This window comes from Drosophila innubila (assembly GCF_004354385.1).
Source record: "Drosophila innubila isolate TH190305 chromosome 3L unlocalized genomic scaffold, UK_Dinn_1.0 0_D_3L, whole genome shotgun sequence".
In the NCBI taxonomy this organism is placed as follows: domain Eukaryota; kingdom Metazoa; phylum Arthropoda; class Insecta; order Diptera; family Drosophilidae; genus Drosophila; species Drosophila innubila.
In genome coordinates, this window is record NW_022995376.1 from 6217705 (window position 1) to 6232790 (window position 15086).

General features: G+C 34.0%; 1 protein-coding gene and 1 long non-coding RNA gene across 2 annotated transcripts in view; both read right to left on the reverse strand.

The window, feature by feature from the left end:
- Nucleotides 1-15086, reverse strand: part of LOC117786932 (serine-rich adhesin for platelets) — a 132280-nt gene that overhangs the window by 113174 nt on the left and 4020 nt on the right. The window lies entirely within an intron of this gene.
- On the reverse strand, nt 775-2797 carry LOC117788555. Its single transcript, XR_004617774.1, has 2 exons — nt 2723-2797; nt 775-971 (listed from the first exon to the last, which is right to left on the reverse strand). It is a non-coding gene; the product is annotated as an uncharacterized LOC117788555 (long non-coding RNA).

The window sequence follows — 15086 nt, forward strand, 5'->3', positions numbered from 1 at the left end:
GCGAGAGAGATATAAATTAGTTTTTTGTCTCAATAGGCGGCAAAATCAAGATAAGTTTGATTTAAACATTTGTTTTATTTGCACTTAATGGTTTAAACTTTTAAGTTTGTATTGCCTTTGTTGTCTTTGTCTATGTTATTGATGTTATTGTTGTTCAGGCTAACGATAAGATTTCATTATATTAACTTGGCTCAAAGAGACCCTGAGATAAGCGCGCTATACAAACATAAAAATCAAACTAACTTAAGCGCGCTTTGACAAAACCATCTATGGTTGGGCATTTGCGGTCAGTTATACCCTGTAAGCATACCAAATGGATATTTACGTTGCTTAAAAAACTTAAAAAACAGTTTATAAGAGTCTGATGATAAAAAAAAACTATAATTACTATAATTAACTGTTGACGAAGCCAATATAATTTCCATCTGTCATCTATCAAACATAATATTTATTTACTCCAGAATTTTGTTTCCTCAAAGACTCAATATAATTTTTATCTATCATCTATCAAACAAAATATTTATTTACTCTAAAATTTTGTTTCCTCAAAGACTCAAAAGTAAAGGGTATTACGACTGCGTATAGCTTGAAGAACTCTTTGTCTTTTATATTCTTGTTTTTATTTTTAATGATCTCACGTCGTTTACATGACAACTACACAGATAGAGACTTATACCAGGGTCGTTGGTCTTCTGCTCTGAGGTTTTCTTCAGGTTGTCAACTCTAGAGATGAGATTTACTCTGCACTTGACGTACTTTTCTTCTATGCATTATTATTTTGTGTAATTTTTGCCCAGCTGCTCTGCAATTCTTTATCAATCAAGAGAAATTTACATAGTGCTCCCACGACTAAACGTTGCTTTTTTTTGGTTGTTGTGGATTCAGTTCAGCAAGGCGGAAGCAGCTCATTATCATACAATTTAGATACTTAGCATAATACTAATTGTTTCGCAGAATCATGAATCCAGAATCTAGTAGCAAAGTGTAGAGATAAACAAACAACAACAAGAAAATCTTATCAATCAACGTGATGTGAACTTGAGCAAACTATTAGATAAGTCAAACTTTGCGATGATAAATTTCATGCGAACTATAAACAAAAAATAGCACAAACTATTTAATCTTATCTTCAGTTCAAGTTTGCCAAATAAAGAACTAATTAATTTCACATATTTTCAATTTCAATTTCAGTTTTAATTTCAGTTTCAATTATACAAAAATAAACGAAATTGCGTGTGAAAATCAATTTCTTTCTTTTCTGGCGTCTTTCAATATTAATTTCCCAGTTTTTGCTTCGAATTTTGTTTATAGATCAAGAAAAAAAAGCTCTAAAATTGGGCGTGGGATTCATAAAGATGAGATGAGTTGAGATGAGGCATCATTTCCGTTGCTGACGCCATTTGAAAAGACTCATTGACGCCCAACTTGTGGCATATACGAGTACCATACGTTGCAAAAGGGTTACACTTGTCTTATTAATAAGTCTTGCGGCTGGATGGGCTTATTATTCGTATAAATAAACAAGCGATAAGCATAAACATGATAAAGCAACACAATAAGGAATTATGATTCAAATCGAATGACATTTGATATGCTTGGATCCAAGCTGAAGGTCTCAGAGTTCTGCAAATTGAAGTTCTTAATTGCGGATCATTAAACACTAAATAGATAAACGGAAATTGAAGCAGAACTCAAATTAAGGGCTCAGAGAGTCTCAGAGATCATTATTTTACAGATCACAGAGGAACAGTTGAAACTAATAAACACAATAAAGACAACAAATATTATATTTCAAAGATATCTGCTAAAAAGTCAAACAAGATCACAGAGGATCATTAATTCCCAGATGTGTAGGGAATTTGTCAAGAGTTCTAAAAGATAAACACTTTCGGCTACATTTATAATACATTTGATAATTAAATCTGATCGTCGAGGATCTAAGATCATTAAAAGGTTATCTATCTACATGTTATTAATAAGTTTCTCTATGAAATTCTACAAATGATTTTGGATATGTAAAACTGATCGCTGGGAATCTAATGATGTAAAAAGTTCCCTAGAAATTTCCTCAAAAAATCCCACACATTTTTTAATCAACGAAGAAATTGGAAAACCAACAAGAACATAGTTTTCGTGGAAACATTTCAACAGAGTTTCAACACGTGTCTTTTGGACACAATTTACAACAGTTTGTCCAGAATGATTTATAGATTGCAATCTAAAGACAACTTGATTCTGGAGACTGCACAGAAAGACCGACAGACATAAAAGTCAAAAACTTTTACGTGACTCAGTTTAAAGTCAAATTAAAAATTTTCAAATGTAATTTTTGTTATGAATTTATATGTAAATTACAAAGGGAATTCAAAAATTTATGGCGTCGCAGACAGCTGCGTAATGTCGGGCAGTCTGCCAAGGCACAAATCACTCATACGCACTGTGTAACGCGTGTCTATGGCGTAAGCAAAGAAAACACAATAGAAAACACACACAAAACATACACACACACACACGGTTAGTGAGTGTGAGGTAACTATAAATAAGCACGCACAATTCCAGTCGACAGATAGAAATTTTTGGTTCTAATTTTTTATTTTGACCGAAAAAAGCGCTATGATTCTCGCTATCGAAATGGCAAATTTCAATTGAAGCTAAAAATTGCGGAAAATGTATGTGAAAATTTATAAATAAATAAGCTTCAAGTGGAATATACAAAATTTACGCGCTATATAGGCTATATAGAAAACTTGTTTCTGCCACGATCCGAAAGCGTTCCGGGCCGAACAATCGCCTCAACTCAACTGATACGACAGGGAAAACTGTGCACGATCGCAAATGCTTCCCTCCCTTCCTAAAAAAAAAAAGCTTTACGAGAAGCTCTTAAAGCCCTCTCCGAAGAGAACAAATATACAAATTAAGAGAGTAAGAGAGAGAGAGAGAGAGAGAGACCCAAGCATTGCAATTAAGTAAATAGTAACAAAATCAAAATGATTTTCCATTTAGTTTTTAGAGCCCTTAGCTAAAGATCATTAAAATTGGATTAGCCGCAAAGTCAATGAACCCCACCGAAAGTGTTGCCAATGCCCCAGAGACTCTTAATCAAGGAGAACAGAAAAAGAATTAATCGAACTGGGGCAGAAATACAATTCAATTAAGTTCCGATACGAAATCTTTTTTCAGGTGGTAAAATCGGTGTTTCTTTGCTCGCCCACTCGAAAATAAATAGATGGAAAATATGTGTCAGATTTGTTTTGGCTGTCGCTCAAATTAACAGGATCATTAATGTCAAGACTCTTACATGACAGAGACAGAGACAGAGAAGTAAAATGTGAAAATATGGAAAATCTGTATAAAAATAGCATAGAACTTCTTAGTCAGCCCATTTATTAATGAGATAAATTCTCAAATTTATACGAATTTTTTGAGCAACTCAAAAGAGAACTAAGCAGAGTTTTTATTTGTAATGCGGAAGTTTTTTGCTCTGTCGAAAAGTAAAAGTAATTTCGCTGTAAAGTGGGTGAGTGTATCATGTTGGGAACGTTCTATATATAAACAGATATTTGCTAAATATAGTAGACGACCAACAAATGGGTCAGTGGGCATTTCGACAAAACTCTAGAGGGAAGACAGGTAAGAGGAAATAAAGCAAAAGATTGCTTAGCTACATTTAATATACACTTTAACTTTATAAAGATTATATTTTAAAAACTCGTTTTTTGTTTCTCCAAATTGTAGTTTTTCAAGACAGAAAATGTTTGCAAAATTTTTTCAACAAAAAAAGGTAAAAATTTAATTTAATGCTTCATTAAAATGGGCTAACGATTTGCAGCTGTTCAATCGAAAGTTAATGAACTGAAAAAGCAGCTCACTGATTCGTTAACATTTTCTGTTGAAGTTCAATTGCAATATATTATAATTTTGGTATTGAGGCATTGCAAAAAAAAAAAAAAAAAGTCGAAAAAAGTTTAATGACTTTTTTACCTTAATTTGTGTTCAGATTTTTATATATTTTTATTTCAATATTCTTATTGCGTGGGACTTCAAAGTGAGCTGACTGTCAGCAAATATACTGTAATTAATTTGGGCAGAAATTAATCAAGCTGCCTTTAAATTGAAGCCGATTAATTATTACATTAACATATTATAAATTTAATATTTCAAAAATGTTAGCAACTTAAAATTTTAGAGAAAATCTGTGTCTCAAAACAGCAGCACAAAGAAAAAGCATAAAATTAGAATAAAACCTAACTTATCATTATGTAAAACAGCAAGAAAACTGTCATTACAAAATGATAGACTAGCTGCTACCCTGTATAATAAAGTATGTGCTTTTGATAAATCGTTTTCAAACATTTTTGGGAATAATTCGCAAATACTTATTATATAGTCATGTTGTATATCAGACTTAATTATGTATATCTATAAGAGTAGTATTTATAGATCGATTGAAATGGATTTTAAGGAATCATTTTAGATATAAACTCTCAACATGTTTACTGATAATACCCTTTTAGACACATTTGAATCTTACTGGGTATAATGATGGGAATATTTCCTAAATGTCTTTATCAATTATCAACATATTAACGAAAAAATCAAGCGTTGTGTCTCAGATTGTTAGAACATCGACCCAGATACAATGTGAAAGTTTGCTTTCGAGCATTTGCAGAGTTCGTAGGAAAATTATATAATAGCGCTCTTTATGGGGTTTCTATCAAAATTTATGTAAATTTACGAGAAATGCCGAAACGCTCAACAGACAACAAGTGGTTGCCGTTGCTGAAGCGTTTTCTGGCCATGATTCCACTTAGCAGACGAGGCGTCGAGTTGGACACGCCGACTGTTAATTCATTAGGGATGGCAGCAAAAGTTGTACAGAAACAAAACAGACAACAACAACAACAACAACAAGACAACGGGACGCGTTCTTGCCCCATGCATAATCTATACTAATTTCATAGACCTAAAACATTATTGCTGGGGTCAATGACAGAGCCTAAATGTGGCAAGCTGACCGCCGTCCAGTTGTCGAGTTGTTCAGCTGGAAAAAAGGAGTTGAAATGGAACAGCAGGAAAAAGAATGAACAACACTTTTTATTTATGCATAGCACGTGTTGCATGCATTCTAGGGGCAACAATTTGTGGCAACTTATTTGTTTAGACGGCACAGCTCATGTTGTTGTTGTTGTTGTTATTGTTGCTGTTGCAACTGCGTGAGTGCACAGCGGGGGCGGAACAAGTGTTGGCTTCAGGAAGTTTAGAGCTGCATATTAGATTTTTGTAGCATTGCGTTGTTGTTTTCAAGGCATTTTTAATTATAAAATGCATATTTGTTTACGGTTGAAAATTATGTAAAAGAGTTCACAGGCGTGAAAACTTAAAGTTAATGAATTTTTGGGGGTAAACTATTAATTAAAAAAATAAATATAGAAGAAAAAATTATGTATACAAATTTTATGAAGGAGGAGATATTTTCTAACCTATAAGACTAATATATTATAAGTTACGTTGATTAATTAGACAGTATAAACTAGCTGTCTCTTAGTCGTACACACTCCAACTGAGCAGACCTCCCCGTCTTATATATATTTTATTTTATAAGCTAAATCCGCTAGCAAAATTGGCAATTAAAAAGCAGCGGACAATAAAAAAAATAACATAATTTCATAGACAAGTGTGTAAACCCGACTATTTTGCATACACATAACCATCTTTTCATAGAGCTGAATGAAATCAAAAACTCATCGCTTTCATTTTTCAAATACGTATTTTGTGCCAATGAACTTTACCAAAAAAAAAAAAAACTGCTCGAAAAAAGTCGGATATTTGACACGCAGTTTTGAGAAGACATCCAAGTTTGAAGAGGGCAGGTCTAGAGGCTTTTGTGCGTAAAGTTATACCAACTTTGTGTATATGTTTGTTCGACTTTCACTAGATATAATTAATTTTCACCTAACACGATCACCAGAGGGCGCCATATAAATCGATTTTTAATTGCCCCCCTCAGTAGTTTTGTCTTTTTTTCGCCTGGTTTCATAAGCAGTTGCCACCAGTTATGCTTAATTTAAATATCATATGAAAATTGTTAGTTTTGTTAGCGCAGACACGAAAGCTGCAACTAATTTGTAGCATTTATTTATTTAAAAAATAAAAAAACTCAACACGAATTACCATAATTACGCAAATGTGTTGAAAAGTTTTGTACAAGCTTATGATATTTGATATGCAACTGTTTAAAGACGTGGGAAACTCTATTCATGAATGAAATGAAGCGACAGGTGAATAAATGTGTCCACTGTGAATACAATTAACAATCTGACAGATTTCTAGTACACTCTATAAACTCCCGCCTGAACAATAAGAGTTCTTTTAGTAGAAACTTGTAAATATACTTTATGAATTTTGTTTTTTTTTTTTTTGGATGCGTTTACATTTTGCGCTATTAAAACACTAAACCGTGTAATTTTTATGGACTTCAGAATGCCCCTAGGGCAAAACAAACACGTCAAAAGAATACACAAAGAACAGGCAGCACCCTAATGAAATGAATAGGTGTATCTCCAGATGGAAACAAGTAAATTTCAGTCAGAAAATACCCTCTAATTAGTATTTGAGGTTTACTAACTAACAACTGTGTTTATAATCAGATCTTTATGAAATAAATAGGATAAGTAGAATACACATTTTTCTTTAATTACAGCGCATTTATATCATTATATCTATTGGATTCCTCGAGAATTACAGCTTAAATGAATCTTAAACCTGCACCACAATCACTGTTGTCTTTAACACAACTTAACTTCCATACATTTCAATTGCTACAGGGTATAAATTCGACGTGCAAACATACAAGACGAAGCGGTATTTCTTATCATCTTATATAAACATCTCTCTATACTCTGTTAAAGCTCATAAAGCGGAACATTACCTGTAACAATGCATTTTTTGCACGCTTTTTAGTTTTTGTTTTCTACTTTTTTTTCTCGCTGTTTTTCTGTCAGTTTAACAAGCCATTAACACGTTGCGACCGAGACTGTGACTCTAGACTTTGGAGAGACCTTGACCCAGCGTTCGTAGCGCTTCAAAACTTCAATGTTAACTGGGCGTTTTACCGAATTTACTCAGTCTTTTACTTGAGGCAATTTGTATACCCAAAAATTAAGCAATAAAAAAAAAATAATTAAAAAAACAAACAAATTTATTAAACGATTTTGCCTTAAAAATGTGCACGCAAATTGTTTAGATTGTGGGAACGAAACGTGTGTCGATCTTTCAGACTCTAGTAATTTCCGTAATTTCATCTACGAGATATTGTACTAGTCATAGTATTTGCCATGGCCCAAAAAAATTCACATGCGCTTGTTTAGATTGCACAAAACATATTACGTAGCTTATTTTGGCATGTGAATATACTCAGATTTTTGCAAATAAAATTCGAGTTCAGATGAGACGAGTGGCGAAGCAGATGAAGGAATAAATTATTGATGATTATAATAGGTGGGATTACTAATTTTCAGAATAACTTCTCTGTTGAATATGAAACTATTAAATTACTTAGTAATGATGCTTAATAGTTGTGTAACTAATTTAGCTACTTAAATGTAAATTTGATTGTGCAATTTTTTAAATGATTGGCAGGGAATTAAATGATGTAAATTCCCCGTTTATCAGTCGATCAGCATGAAATTTTTAGAATATTTCATTAAATTGATTTAAAAGAAGTACACTCAATATCAACGTTGTAGTATTTTATAAGCTTTCAATTATTCCGCAAGCTGATTAAGTAAACTTGTATTAAATCACGTTTCTTATTTTTGCAGTCTCTCAATATCTTTTCACTGTTTAGTTTAGTTCTTCATTTTTCATTTTGCGCTTATGTTTATTTTCACAAATTTTCAGCTTTCGTTAAAATATTTTTTTCTTTTTATTTCTATTTTACTATTTTAATTTTGTTTAATTTTCTGACAGCGATCTTGGCAGGCAGGCGGAATGAACTTAAGTTGAGCAAATTTTGAAATAATGTGCGCAAATATTACATAGTATTTATATATATATGCTATATTTTGAGTTAATGTCGGCCCATTTAGAAATGAATATATACACCTGTGAATTGTTGGCAGTCAAAATAGTGCAAATCAAATGTCTACTGAATGATTCATAATATCATTCACACACTCGTCAGTTGATAAATCTCGGCATATATTTTATTTGGCTAATTTTTTGGCAAGCAATTTTTGTGTATTTTTGATTGAGCGTGGCAAGGCCAAGTGGCATGTGTGGCATGTGATGTCGGTAAATCAAATCGGCATGGAAATAAGCAAATGAAAGCCGTCAAAGGAAACGTTCAATTTGCATGTGCTTTATTCAGTTATCAAAGCTAAAAAAAACCGTTTAGAATTGCCATAAACCATAAAAATTAATATCAACCATGGTCGTGACTTACATCCTTTGGGGCAAGCGGCAAGTTGCAAGTTTGCCGGAAGCAAACACTTTGCATTTCCGCTTTACAACAGAACGCATGTGCAGCTGCGGGCCAAGTAATTACGATGGGTACGATGGGGTAATTGAAAAGCCGCAGAGCATTACCTATAATCACGACAGACTATAACCATATATATAATAGATGATCAGTTGACCAGCTGACCAGTTGACCAGTTGCAAATGATATACTTGGATTGTGGCATGGAGTGAACTTTCAATCTTTACCAACAAACTGTGAACATAAATTGGACACGTGTGGAAATTGTGCCAAATTCCCCTGCTCTGCTGCCTTTCCATCTCTCCTCACCACATTCAGTCTGTCTGTCAGTTGGTTCGTCTATTCTCTGACAGGTGTTCTACATTTTTTGGGTTGTGCTTTTAGTAGTGCTGTCGGCGGCTTTTATGGCCCAAGGTACGACCCTCGCATCGCATTAGTTGCAATTATTGTGGCCTCTTGACATTCTTCTTTATATGCCGCTATATTACCCCTTTTTTCACCCCCTCTACACTTTCAGCACTTACGCACTATCGATTTCAGCTTTAGGCCAAACTATACATGGACCTACACCTACTTAAGGTGTCATCAATGCAATGCGATCAAACAATACAAATAGCTAACATCATTAAAAAGGCAAATCGTTGTCTGAACTTGTCCCCCTTTCCACCTAAGGGGCTTCAATTGAATTGCGTTAATTAAAGTGCATTTATAGCCCCTTCCATTTTCCTAATTGTTATTGAAACTAATTGGATTCAGAAATTGTTGTTACGCATTTTAAGATCTTGTTCAAAAAAAAATTCAGAAATTGTTTTCTCTTTACTCTGTTTATTTTCTGAAGAAATTAAAAAAAAAATTAAAATTGTATTTATCATACATTTTTATGGTTCACCAGCGCGTTGTGTGTGGCGTGGAAAATGCAATAAAAAAACAACAACTCTATCATACAAACTGCGTATGAAGCAAGAAAATCGGAATTAAAAATGCTGTAAAAACATTTCATTGCAACTACAGTAAGCACGCACTAAAGAGAACCCAAGAAAAATTCAGAAAATTTAAGTGACTCGACCACAAATTTCAAATCAAAATCTTATAAAGTTGATTTTACTATACGTTATAGACAGTCTTCACTGTACCATAATAATTTTCTTGCTGTATTTTTCCATTATGTACTTTACTTGTTTTTTTCTTCTGCTTTTTATGAGATTTTTAGAGGCTTTGGTTGCTTGCAACAGCATCACGTAATAAATTTCATTATGAGCACAAAAATTGGATCGAATCGACGTGAAAATATTATAAAAAAAAAAAAAAAACTTAAAACAAAACTATTTAGATGATTCCGAATCAAGTTTAATTGGAGGAAATGAGCATGCTTATCAGGAAGTACTTTGAGAATAAGTATTCAATTTAAATTGATAAGAATTTAATTGCCAATCGATTAGCTGATACTTTTCCCTTTTTTATTACCCCATCTCTCCATCTTTCAACTCCATTTGCAATGTCATTCAAACTGTCTACCCTAAAAGCCCCTTAATAATTACACAATAAGCTGTTGCTTGCCACAGAAAATAACAAAACATAAGTTAACATTTCTGCCAATAAAAAGCCATTTCATCAATGTCAGCCTTAAAAGTATCCAATAAACATGTTGCATACGCTAAATGGGAACCCACATCAGAGTTGTTTTTTTTTTTTTTTGCTTTTTGGAAACACGTGCGGCAATTATGTTGTGGCATGAAAATTTTGCTTAATAATGCAGCAAAGCAAGCCACAGAAAAAAACGAACAATAATAATAACAATGATTGAAAGAGGTAGATGGACATGTTGAGGTCCAATCCAAACGATTACGATCATTAGGCTAACGAAACACATGAAAAAAAACATAGAGATATTTGTAGATAACGAAGTTGAAATACACTTAAAGATATAGAGAAATTCCTGGTGTAGATACAGTTAAAGCGTTACAAAGTCTATAACAAAATAACAATACTCTTCAAAAGCGAAAATCTACAAGACAACAAAACGATATTAACGTATTTCCTCTGTACACATTTCGAAGGTCATCAAAATGTTGTCAAAGAAATGTTTTTTTATTGAGTTAACTGAAATTAGTTAGTTACTTAGCACTATCGATTAGATTTATGTTTACTGAGCATTGGAATCAATTAAGTGTATATAAATAGATAGAGTTCCATATTATGAGGCCTTGCCTTGACTGATTTCATGTCTAACTGACGCTTGGTCTTGGCCTTAGTCATGCCAAGTTTATCATGAAACAAGTTTCCGAATCGAAAACTTATCGAATTACATTTGCTACGTGCGTCACTAAGTTGCGCCTATTGAAACGATTCTAAAGTTACACTAAAAAATAATAATATTAAGAGAAATAATTATAGAAAAACCCGTTGGCTAATCGACGCGGCATTTGTCTAATTGAAATTTGTTTTTGAAACGCCTTAAAATCTGTCAGAAGAGCGCGTTACGAGTCGTTGCGTTTGACCACGCCCCGAAAAGGCAATGAACTTGAAGACCCTTTTTTTTTTGTTTTTTAAATATATTCAAATCAGACCGTTAAAAAGGTTTTACCAGTTCCCCCCACAACGATATTGATAAGGCATGAAACGTGAATGTCAAAGATAAATCATACAAAATGCAGACAAAAGAAATGCATTTAGCCATGTAATAATGCCCAAAGGGGAGAAGAAATCTGACTAAAAAAGTCAGCTCGTAATGTTCGTCAACAGGTAGCAAGAAAATATTGTAAAAAGATCTTTGTTTTTTTTTTCTTTAGGCTTCTCAAGGAATTACAGAATCCTGTCGGGGGTCAGGTAGTCAACTTGTCTTAAGGTGTGTTTTCTTGTCAGCTCATAAAATTCACTCAAAGGGGTTCAAAGACATTCGATTCTTTTGGGGATTTGAACTTTAATTGCGTGCGCTGTGGCCAATGTGATTCCACATAAAGGACTTAAAGGTAATTAAAGTGATACATATTTTTTATTGTGACCACGCCCAAGGAATTTAATGCCTCACCCAGCCAAAAAAAAAAAGAATTCCTCTAGCCTGAAACGAATGTTTGTACGTTATGTGAGTTAATTACTTGGCAATGGTCAGATATACATAGGATCGCATTGCTTGGTAACATTATAAACATTGTACTGAACTCGACCCAACCCAAAAGCAAAACCAAAACCAAACCAAACCACAGACGACACATGAGCTCAGTGAAATGCAAAAGATCGAACGAGTAGAGGATCATTCGAGTGTAAATGTGGAGCAAATGAATATCAATATCATTATCAATGTTAGAGATGCCAAGACTCGCATTTCATCATCTCTGGGAAGTTGTTGACCCAGCACATAACGGATAAGATCAAGGCCCAACTAACTAATCAGTTGTGATCACAATTCTATATATTTATATTTATATTTGTTGTATTTATTTAAGATTTGATGTCGCAGTTGCGGCAAAAACTGTCAACCGATGCCCATTTGATGTATGGCATTCATAAGACCCGAGTTCCCGGCTCGAATTGGACCTTATCGTCCGACGTTTGTGACCAGAGATCATTTGTCAATGTGTCACTGCTTCGCCTTATTCACTTTGTTTTTGTATTGTTTATAGTTTTGGTGTGGCATCTTCGTTTATTATTTTTTTGTTTTTGCCGTCGAAATCTGAGCAATGTTATTGTCTGAAAATTGAGTAATATGCTCCGGTTTGGTATGCGGGAGAGATGGGTTAGCTGAGATTAGCATTCACCCGACTCGCATCATGTGGCATTTCGGTTCTTGGTATGTGCAACACACAGAATAAGAACGATGAGGCAGTCAGCAAACTATACATAACTAAAAGGATTGTTCAGGGTTTTTATTTGAGATTAGGGCCGGGGAATCAGTAAGGCCGGTAGCCAAAGTCTGGAATGTGTTTGAAAGATCCAGAAAGATACAGTCTGCAGATTTATAAGAAATAAAGTCAAACACATAAAGATTTAATCACTTAAGAGCAAAAATGCACTTAAATTTGCGAGCTATGTTAAGTCACTGTTAACGCACTGTTAATGTATAGCTCAGAAAAATAAGTATTTCTGCAAGGACAATTTTTTAAAGGATAGTTAAGAACTTCAGGAATTTTAGGATGACAATTTAATTGAATAACTTTATTAGTAGCTGTGTACTATCAATTTAAAAATATTATATGGCATTATTAAGCCACTATTATTAACAGGTGCATGCCAATATCAACTGCCAACTTTCCGCATTACTTCAAAACTAATTTCAGAACTTTTACATCATGCCAAACCCAACAATAAGCTTACAACATCATGATTCCTTAGAAATGTGCAGTATTGTTTGATGATTCACGTCCTACAGACATTTTGATGACCAAAACAAATAATAACTTGGCAATAATAATAATTGAGCAATGGTTGACAACAATACCTATTGCCTTCTATGGTATTCCAATGAATTTCGCATTCCAGTGAGAGGCAAGGCACTTGACACTTGAAGTGTCATCTCTTGTCTATGCCTTTCACAATAATAACAATAACAATCACAACAACAAAAAAGTTATTTATGTTGCAGTCAATCGATTATACAATTAACTAATAACCAATCATTTAACCAGTTAACCAAATTGTTGTTGAGTTTTGCCATTGACCGAGCCAAAAACTATTGCAATTTGATGGCACGACAAGTTTCCAGCTGCGATTCTCCTGCCCACGTCTAATTGCAGGTGGCCCACAAAATGTTGTCAAGCGTTGGCGTTGGCCAAATACCCAACGAGCCAAAGAAATTGCTCTCGTATTGATTTGATTTATGTTCAAGTTGTATTTTGACAGCAATCGCAAGACTTTCAAATGCCTGTCGCGTTCCGATTTTTGCAAACTCACAATCGAAAATGGGGTTAATTGTGTTTTTTTTTTGGCCTAACAGTTAAAGGGCCAGAATGAGTTTTTGTGTAGGCTGTAAACGGCCAATACGTATAAGGAATGTGGGAGAGAAAAAAACCTTGAAAATTTAAGCAGCAATTGTCGTATCTGAATATGGATATGAAAAGAAAGCCTGGGAATAGACAATGATATGATTAGATTAGAGCTCAATAACTAAATAATTGGATAAGTCCAATATGAAAGGTAGCTTGAAAGTGGGTAGCTATTCAATATATATATGCACATAACTGTTGAATAATCATATAACATGAATTTCTTTACACATTTGTATTTTGTTAGCTTGCAAAAGTTTAACACAATAGCCTCAAAATGGTTCATAAATCATTAAAATAGGTTGCATAGATTAACCGCTAAAGTGAGCACCAAAATTTGCATGGAAAATGTATTAGCCTATAAAGAAACAGTGCGGTAAAATTGACTAGGAGATGCCCTATATAGAATTTTTAATTTTAAAAATTTACGATTTGTTTTCTACGACTTTTGGAGAATCAGAGAAAGATATGCAATGACTTTACTACAAATTTATTTTAATAACAAACTTTTATCTTGAGCCAAACAACTTTTATCAGTTGGACAAACCACTTTATATACAGATATTAAGTAACATGTATTGAAAGTTTCATATGCGTAGACTTTACAGGGTAAAAACACTTTATTTTCTGCCTGTAATTTGATCTTTTCCAATTTGCAAAGTTTATAAAATTGAATAATGATAAATAATTTTTGGAATTTTAAGTAATATTCTTTACAGGGTATACAAACTGCTAATTAGAATAAAGAAACATTCTTCTATACAATTTCTTTAAATTTCCATTCAATTTATTTCTATTGACGGGCATTTCTTTGTGCCAAAGATGTGGAAATTTTCACCAAATTGATGTGTGTGCATTGTGCGATGTGAGAAATGTACAGTCTAACTACCGTTAAATTGTTTTTGGCATTCTTTTCTAGTGAAGTATTTTGTTTAGTGTGTGTATGTGTGTGTGTGTGTGTTGAGTTTGATTAAATGCATTGATCATTAAGAGTTCTAACCAAAATGGAAAACTAGTTTAGACAAAAGGCAACAACAAGAGAGCTACGATAGCGGCAGCTTCCTGCCCATTAGACACCGTAACGTTGCGGGTTCTCGCTGAAGGTAAGCCACATTTTCGACACCGAAACCGAAACCCAACACACACAAACAAAGAGACACCTGCTCAGGCCGTTAGCCAAGTTACAAGACAATGGACCAGCTAGCTAGCTGGCTAGTTGGTCTTCCGACTGTGGCTAAGCTAAGATTGTGGCCAAGACTTGAGGCTTTTGGAATGCGCTTTATAATTGCATAGAGCTGCAGCGAACTGCGAAAACTGACCCACTTAGTGGCAACCACCAAGTTGCAAGCTGCTGGCCACATTTTGGTAACACACCCACAGTAAACCATGCTAATTGAGCTCACTGTTGTTGCTGTTGTTGTTGTTATTGTTATTGTTACAGTAGCTCGGCTCAAAGACACCCAAAAAGGTCTACAAGACTGATGAGGGCGCTTAAAAGCCCGCATCGGGCTTAAACAGAGAGAGAGAGAGAGAGCGCGGGCAAGAAAGAGTTGGGAAATGCATTTAAACAGCGGCAAAAGAGTGGGTAGCTAATACCCTATAATTTATGTACACATTCACAAGTCTTT